We start from the raw sequence: 9367 nt of genomic DNA, 5'->3' as shown, positions 1-9367 counted from the left end.
CTTAAAGGGGGCTCGAGGGAGAATTCCTTCAACAATAGGGGTTTAATAACGGGGACAACCGGTGAGGGCGTTCCGCTCGAGAATTTTGGAGTAGCTGAACGGGGTGACACCAGTCAAGGGGGCAGAGTTGTCGTCACAAGCTGTGGCAGGATTCTTGATGTCGTCGGGGCTGAGGGACCAGAAGCGGTCGGCGCCGACGGTGGGGCAGTAGAACTTGTTGCGGGGACGGTGGAAGTAGCACATGCCGACCTCGTCAGAGTACCTTGGACGGTGGTTGTCGTGGAGGACACGGTGGTGGCGCATGCCTCCGGCGCCATCGCAGCCTCCGGGGTACCTCCGGTTCTTCTTGATGCAGGTCATCGTCGCCGCTGCCGTTGCCTTCGCTGCCCCTTGAATTCTATCCCATCCTTTTCTCCCTTGGGTTGGGGTTTCGACGATGGAGTGGAACGAGGCGGGGGGCGAAAGCCGAGAGGTTTATCACACGCACTGGAAAATACTGCTGAGAAGGACGGAATTGGGAAGAGAAGTCGACAGCTTGAAGTGGTCTCCGGTGTATTCCTTTCGAGTCTTGTAGTAATGTCTTCTTTTTTTGGCTCTCTGGGTCTTGTAACGTACATCTTGTTAATCGAAAAATGAGAAGGAGATTTTGTTACTTCGTCCGCACTCTGCGTCGAATTGGTGCCTGCCGAACTTCTTTCCTTTACCATTGTTATTGTTGTATTCCCTTCTCTCTCTTTCTCTTTTTTTTTTTTTGACGTCGTTCGGAGGTTGCTGGTTGTTGCCACGTCGGCTTGCCTTTCCAGTTATCCTTCTTCTTCAGCCTTAATGGCTCTATAATGTATATTTAATAAATAATATGAGAAGGAAATTTTTTGCTACCTCTTTTACTCATGTGTTGAATTATCGCTTGCCGAGCTTCTTTCGGCCTTTGCGTCGTTCGGAGGTACCCGATTGCCATCGCATCGACCCATCCTTTTGTCCATGGCCGCAGATTTGCCTGGGGCCGCTCGGGTTTGGCGCCCCCCATCAAGGCTCGAGCTCGGAGGTCTGAGCTTCTCGTCACCCTGAGGAAGTCGTCTTATCTCGGACTTGCGTTGAGAGAAAGCTGGGGTTCTTGATAAGAACCCCAATCCCTGCTGAGATGAGGTTCTCTGCATCTTTGATGCTGTTTATTTTCCATTCGTCGCTGACGTAGTCCATCGCTTTCCTTTTTAACTCCTCTCCCCTTTTCCCTTTTTTTTTTCGAGTGGGATTTTTTCCTCTGCTCTTGGTGGGGTTGCGGGAGTTCGGCTCCTGTAGGAGTCCGGGCAGAGTCTTCCTGCAACCAGAGTTGGGGACGAGGTCCGGCTCCCGTAGGAGTCTGGGTGGAGTCTACCTGCAATTGGAGTTGGGGGCGAAGTCTGGCTCCCGTAGGAGTCCGGACGAAGCCTACCTGTAATTGGAGTTGGGGGAGAAGTCCGGCTCCCGTAGGAGTCCGGATGAAGTCTTCTTGCAAAGGGGCTGCTTGGAAGGTCCCCTTTTTTCCATCTAGTCTTGAATGATCAGACCTTAATTGGTGTCGGGACGAGGTTCTTCCCCTATTTCTGTCGTAACAGGTTTCAGCTCTGGTTAGGATGAGGTTCTCCTCTTGTCCCTAACGCGACTGTAGGGGCACATATGGGCGCTGCTGGGCCTTTCCCTCCATCTGGTCTAGGTGTAACCAGGCCTTCGACCTTGCTCATGTTAGGACGAGGTTCTCCTCCTGTTTCTAACATGGCTGTGGGGGCACATATGGGCGTTGCAGGGCCTTTCCTCCCATCCGATCTAAAGAGAATTGGGCCTTCGACTTTGCTCAAGTTAGGGCGGGGTTCTCCTCCTGTCCTTAACAGGGCTGTGGAGGCACATATGGGCGTTGCTTGGCCTCTCCCCCCATCCGGTCTAAAGAGAACCGGGCCTTCGACTTTGCTCAAGTTAGGGCGAGGTTCTCCTCCTGTCCCTAACAGGGCTGTGGGGGCACATATGGGCGTTGCAGGGCCTCTCTCCCCATCTGGTTTAAAGAGAACCAGGCCTTCGACTTTGCTCAAGTTAGGGCGAGGTTCTCCTCCTGTCCCTAACAGGGCTGTGGGGGCACATATGGGCATTGGTTGGCCTCTCCCCCCATTCGGTCTAAAGAGAATCGGGCCTTCGACTTTATCGAGACGAAGTTCTCCTCCCGCTTCCGACACGGTTTTTTGACTGTCCTGTCGATATAGGCTTGTGCCAAGAGAGGAGACATGTAGATATGCAACTTTTATTTAAAATAAAGTTATCGGTAATACATTCGTAAGTTTTTCGAGCTCCATGGCCGTGGGAGGTCTGCTCCTCCGAGCTCCTTGAGGTAATAAGTTTCGGGCCGGACTACTTCTTTGACTTCATACGGGCCTTCCCAGTTTGGGGCGAGCTTCCCTCGATCCTGAGGTTGCGAGACAGCGGCTCGTCGAAGCACTAGATCTCCTGCTCTAAAGACTTTATTCTTGACCCGAGAATTGTAATAGCGGGCGACTTTCTATCTGTAGGCTGCCATCCGAACTTAAGCTACCTCCCGCTTTTCTTCCAGTAAGTCGAGGTTGGCTTTAAAACCTTGCGAATTATGATGTTCGTTGAATGCCACGACTTGTGCCGATGGGAGTTTAAGCTCAATTGGGATAACAGCCTCCATTCTGAAGGCTAAAGCAAAGGGGGTCTCCCCCGTGGGCAGTCTTTGGGTAGTTCGATACGCCCACAGCACATGATAAAGTTCGTCTGCCCAAGTTTTCTTCACCTTTTCGAGCCTTGTCTTGATCCCTTGCAGCAGGGTTCTGTTGGTCACTTCAGCAGGGTTCTCTTGCTTCTAATGCTACAAAATGCTTGAAATGGTGAAAGAAATTGCAGTTTAAATAGCAGATCAAATTGGAGAGAAAAACAAGAAGATCAATCGGCAGATCAAAGAGAGAAGAACAGAAGAGAGGATCCGAAATTTGCAGGAAAAAGCCTGAGATCAATGAAAAATCCAAAAAGAAAAAGAGAGAGGATCCACAATATACCAGAGAGAGTGTGAAAGAGAAAAGCAAGAGCTTTCAAGGAGAGAATTCTTCACGCCTATTGTTTCAACCTTGATCTAGAGATCGTTCAAAGCTTTCAAGAGATCTTCAATCAACAATCAACCTCTTCTCAAGCATTCAAGCGTTCATCCACTTTGAGAAAATTCGAAAAAGGGGTTCTTCATTTGAGTAAAGCTTTTATTGTTATATTCGCTCATTTAAGGAGCTGTTATTGTATTAATCTGTGCTCAAAATTTTCTAACTCTTTGTGAGTTTTTGTTCTTGTTTTTGGAGGATTTCCAAAACAAGGAAAGGTTGATCCGAACCTGAAATCGGAGTGTTTTGGGTTTACTTGTACCCGGGAAACAAGTGATCTAGCTTGGGATAGCTAGTGTCGGAGTTTCCGACGTTTTGTATTCGGGTTGAATACAAAGGATAGTGGATTGAAATTTCCAAGTAGGATCTTGGGGAGTGGATGTAGGTGCAAGGTTAGCACCGAACCACTATAAATCCTTGTGTTTGTGGTGTGCTTTATCTCTTCACTTTATTTCTTTATTATATTCTTGCATTCCTGCCTTAGGGAATTAATATTGAATTAAAGTCTTTGTTTTGTTCTTCATAAGTATCTGTTGAGCTTAAAATTTTTTAGAAACCCAATTCACCCCCCCCTCTTGGGTTGCATAGCTGGACAACAAGTGGTATCAGAGCCAGTGCTCTAGCCCTTCTTTGATCTAATAATCAAAGAGCCAAAGATCTATGGCAACCCATGTTGGTACTTCTCTAGCCGAGGGGCAATCAACAAACCGACCTCCACTTTTCAATGGGTCTAATTATACCTATTGGAAAGCTCGGATGAAGATTTTCATACAAGCACTCGACTATGATATGTGGAGTATCATAGTGAATGGTCCTCACACACCCACCAAGATTATAGATGGTGAGGAGTCAACCAAAACCGAGAAAGAATGGGATGAGGTTGACAAGAAATTGGCACAATTAAATGCCAAAGCCATGAATGTTCTTTATTGTGCACTAGATGCTAGTGAATTCAATCGCATTTCTACTTGTGCATCTGCTAAAGAAATATGGGATAGGTTAGAAGTCACCCATGAGGGAACAAATCAAGTAAAAGAGTCTAAAATAAACATGCTTGTACATAAATATGAATTGTTCAAAATAGAGCATGATGAGTCCATAACTGCTATGTTTACTCGTTTTACTGATATAATCAATGGTTTAAAGAGTCTTGGCAAATCTTATACTAATAGTGAACTTGTAAGGAAGATTCTCAGGTCACTGCCAAGAACTTGGGAAGCCAAGGTGACTGCCATCCAAGAAGCAAAGGACTTGAACACTCTACCTCTAGAAGAGCTTCTTGGATCCTTGATGACTCATGAACTTAGCATGAAGCAACATCAAGAGGATGAAGTCAAAAAGAAAAGAACCATTACCCTCAAATCCACAACTTCGCCTGATTATGAAACGGATGACTCTGAAGATGAAGATCAGGATGAAGAGATGGCTCTCATCACCCGAAAATTTAAGAAGTTTCTAAGAAAAAGGAAACAGGGGATGAGAAAGAAATTCACAAAAGGGGATCAAAGCAAAGAAAAGGAGAAAGATCAACCCCCTATATGCTATGAGTGCAAGAAGCCAGGACATTTCAGATCCGAATGTCCACAATTGAAGAAAGGTCCAAAGAAGTTCAAAAAGAAGGCAATGATGGCGACCTGGAGTGCGAGTGATGACTCAAGCTCCGACGAGAAAACCTCAACAGAACAAGCCAACCTGTGCCTGATGGCACACGAAAATGAGGTAACTTCTGAATCCACTAGTGAATTTACTTTTGAAGAATTGCATGAAGCATTCTATGATTCAATTGATGAATTAAAGAAACTAGGGAAGAAAAACAAAGAGCTGAAATTAAAAAATCAGTCCTTAGTGAAACAAGCTGAAAATCTTTCAATTGAAAAATTCACCTTGATTCAAGAAAATCAAAACTTAAAGGATGAAATGAACAAGCTGAAATCTATAGTAGATAAGTTCACCTTAAGTTCAAACAAACTAAATATGATCCTTGAAAATTAGAAAGCTATATATGATAAGGCTGGACTTGGTTATAAACCCCTGAAGAAACAAAAATTTCTGAAAGATATTTATGTAAATTATTCAAGTAACAAGTCTATAAATATTACTTGTTTTAAATGTGGAAGAATAGGACATAAATCATACACATGTCTTATTAACAAATATGCAAACACAAAGAAAATATGGGTTCCAAAAGGAACCATTCTGACTAACCTGAAAGGACCCAAGAAAGCTTGGGTACCTAAGACAGAAACGTGACCTTTGCTTGCAGGTGTGTCTAGCATCCCAAGAAGGAAACAGAAAATGGTATCTTGACAGTGGATGCTCGAGACACATGACTGGTGATGAATCACAATTCATCACGCTTGATGCTAAGGATGGAGGGATGGTCACCTTTGGAGATAATGGCAAAGGAAAGATCATCGGGATAGGTAACATTGGTATCACTCCCTCCAAATACATTGAGAATGTTTTATTAGTTAAAGGTTTAAAGCATAACTTACTTAGCATTAGTCAATTCTGTGATAAAGGGTATAAAGTAAGTTTTGAATCATCTGTTTGCATTGTGACGAGTCCTATTAACGATGGCATTAAATTTATAGGACATAGGCATGGCAATGTTTATATGGTAGACTTGAATGATTTAACAAAATTAGACATGCAATGCCTAGTTTCTTTAAATGCTAAAATAAATGAGACTAGTTGGCTGTGGCATCGTAGACTTGCACACATTAGCATGCATTCTCTCTCAAAATTAATTAAAAAGGATTTAGTTCTCGGTTTGCCAAAACTGAATTTTGAAAAGGATAGAATTTGTGATGCATGCCAATTAGGTAAACAAACTAGAGTATCATTTAAACCCAAAAATATTGTTTCAACTTCTAGACCTTTAGAGCTCTTACATATGAATTTATTTGGACCAACTAGAACCACTAGTCTAGGAGGAAAACGATATGGATTTGTAATAATAGATGATTACTCTCGTTTTACTTGGGTTTTCTTTTTAGCTCACAAAAATGAAACTTTTCATATTTTCACTAAATTTCATCGAAAAGTCTCTAATGAAAAAGGGTTTTCAATTCAAAATATTAGAAGTGATCATGGAATTGAATTTGAAAATCAAGATTTTGAAAATTTTTGTGATGAAAATGGAATTGGCCATAACTTCTCTGCTCCTAGGACACCCCAACAGAATGGGGTAGTAGAAAGGAAAAACAGAACCTTAGAAGAAATGGCCCGTACCATGCTTTGTGAAAGCAACCTTCCAAGATATTTTTGGGCGGAAGCTATTAACACAGCATGTTACATTTTAAATCGTGCTTTAATTAGACAATTTTTAAAGAAAACCCCCTATGAACTTTGGAAAGGAAGAAAACCAAATATTGCATATTTTCATATTTTTGGTTGCCGATGTTTTGTATTAAATAATGGCAAAGAAAAACTTGGTAAATTTGATGCAAAATCAGATGAAGCAATCTTTCTAGGTTATTCCTCCACTAGTAAAGCATTTAGAGTTTTCAACAAAAGAACTTTAGTAGTTGAGGAGTCCATACATGTTATTTTTGATGAATCTAACGATCTTCCTTCAAGGAAGAATGAGGGTGTTGATGATGCAGAGCCACTAATAGAAGGTATGAAGGAGATCACTCTGAAAGACTCAGCAACACCAAAAGACAAGGATCAAGAAGACGAACAAAATGAGAAAGGTGAAGAAATTCAAGAACAACCTCAAGGTACAAATGACCTACCCAAGGAATGGAGGTATGTTCACAACCACCCTAAGGAGTTAATAATTGGTGATCCTATGCATGGGGTAAAAACACGTTCTTCACTTAGAGATGTACTTAATCATTGTGCATTTGTATCTCAACTTGAACCTAAAACTTTTGAAGAGGCTGAAAATGATCATAATTGGATTAATGCTATGCAAGAGGAACTTAATCAATTTGAAAGAAATAATGTTTGGACCTTAGTATCAAGACCTAAAGATTACTCAATAATTGAAACAAAATGGGTCTTTAGAAACAAATTAGATGAGCATGGTAATGTAATTAGAAATAAAGCAAGACTGGTTGCTAAGGGATATAATCAAGAAGAAGGAATTGATTTTGATGAAACCTTTGCACCTGTTGCTAGATTAGAAGCTATTAGACTTCTACTTGCATATGCTTGCTTTATGAAATTCAAACTATTTCAAATGGATGTTAAAAGTGCATTTTTAAATGGATATATTTCTGAAGAAGTATATGTAGAACAACCCCCTGGATTTGAAAATCATGCTTTTCCTAATCATGTCTTTAGATTAAATAAAGCTTTATATGGATTAAAACAAGCACCTAGAGCATGGTATGAAAGGCTAAGCAAATTTCTAATGAATAATGGTTTTTCAAGAGGTAATGTAGATACAACTCTATTTATTAAAAGAAATAAAAATGATATGCTAATTATACAAATTTATGTTGATGACATAATTTTTGGGTCTACTAATGAATCCCTTTGTCAAGACTTTGCTAAGCTTATGCAGGGAGAGTTCGAGATGAGCATGATGGGAGAACTCACTTTCTTTCTCGGACTCCAAATCAAACAATCAAAAGAGGGAATCTCCATCACCCAAAGCAAGTACACCAAGGAACTACTCAAAAGATTTGGAATAGAGAACTGCAAACCAATTGGCACACCAATGAGTCCCTCAAGTAAGCTTGACAAGGATGATGAAGGTAAAAGCGTAGACTTAAAATACTACAGAGGTATAATTGGCTCATTATTGTATTTAACTGCAAGTAGGCATGATATCATGTTTAGTGTTTGCTTATGTGCAAGATATCAATCTAATCCTAAGGAATCTCATTTGAATGCTGTTAAAAGAATCCTTAGATACTTAAATGGTACACAAACTATAGGGTTATGGTACTCTAAGGACTCACAAATTAATTTATTAGGATATTCAGATGCTGATTTTGCTGGATGTAAATTAGATAGAAAAAGCACAAGTGGAACTTGCCAATTTCTTGGAGTAAACCTAATCTCATGGTTTAGCAAGAAACAAAATTCGGTGGCACTGTCTACGGCTGAGGCCGAATACATTGCAGCCGGAAGTTGTTGTGCTCAAATCTTGTGGATTAAGCAACAACTTGAAGATTTTGGAATCAAACTTAATGAAACACCAATAAAATGTGATAATACAAGTGCCATAAATCTATCTAAAAATCCAATTCAACACTCAAAATCTAAACATATTGAAATAAGACATCATTTCATAAGAGAACATGTTCAAAACAAAAATATAATTCTTGAATATATTTGCACTGAAAATCAATTAGCCGATATCTTTACAAAGGCCCTTAGTGAGGATAGATTCTGTGAAATTAGGAGAAATCTAGGAATTCTAGATCCATTTGTCTGAAATTTCTCAATTTCCAAAGAATAGATGTCAAAAACTCTTAGAGCTCAATTTTCAACATCTATCCTGGTCCCAAAAGCTCAGATTTATCACTCTAAAAACTTATTATTAAGCAAAATTCCTTCACTCAAAATTTCAAATTTTTCTGGAATTTATTTGTATTTTTCCTGAATTTCTAAACTTCATGAGTTGACCCCCATGAGTCGACTCAATGGCAAACTTGTAAATCCCACAAACTTCCCACGGGCTCATTGTTTTTAAACGGGAACCCTGTTTGTGAGACGACTCATCTTCTCATCGTCTTCCTTCCGAAAGCCGTTCTTTCCAACTCTTTCTTGCTCCAAATCCAAGGATCAATTCTGAGGCAATTCTCCCTCCTCCTCTCCACCAAAAATCGCCTCCTTCAAAAGGATTTTCTGTGCTTTCTCGCTTTGCTTGGCGCGGTTGGAACGTGCCCTAGCACTTTACCGAACTTCCAAAATCCACTTCTTTTCTCCACCAAAATCCTTCGTCACTCTCTTATGATCCCTCCTCCACTCAATTCAAGTCTTCTTGTCTGCTACTTTATTGGATATGGCTCCAAAGATGAAACTTCCCCAAAGAAGGAAATCAATCCGTGAGCCTGAGAAAATTGTCCGAAAGAAAAGGCATGCTCAGTCTTCCAGTGTTCCCGATCCAGTTTCAGTACCTGCTCAAGGTCCCTCTCAATCCTCCATAAGCCCCAGTGTAAATCCTCTTTCTGATAGAAAAGTAGAAACCGAGAAAAATATAGATTTTCGGTTCTTTGAGAAAGAAGGCTTTACTTTTGCAAGTAAGATAAAAAATCAAGGATGGAAACTTT

Source organism: Elaeis guineensis, unplaced genomic scaffold (genome assembly GCF_000442705.2).
Source record: "Elaeis guineensis isolate ETL-2024a unplaced genomic scaffold, EG11 Super_Scaffold_1000033, whole genome shotgun sequence".
NCBI lineage: Eukaryota > Viridiplantae > Streptophyta > Magnoliopsida > Arecales > Arecaceae > Elaeis > Elaeis guineensis.
The sequence above is the reverse complement of the archived record's forward strand: the minus strand, read 5'-3'. Positions refer to the sequence as shown.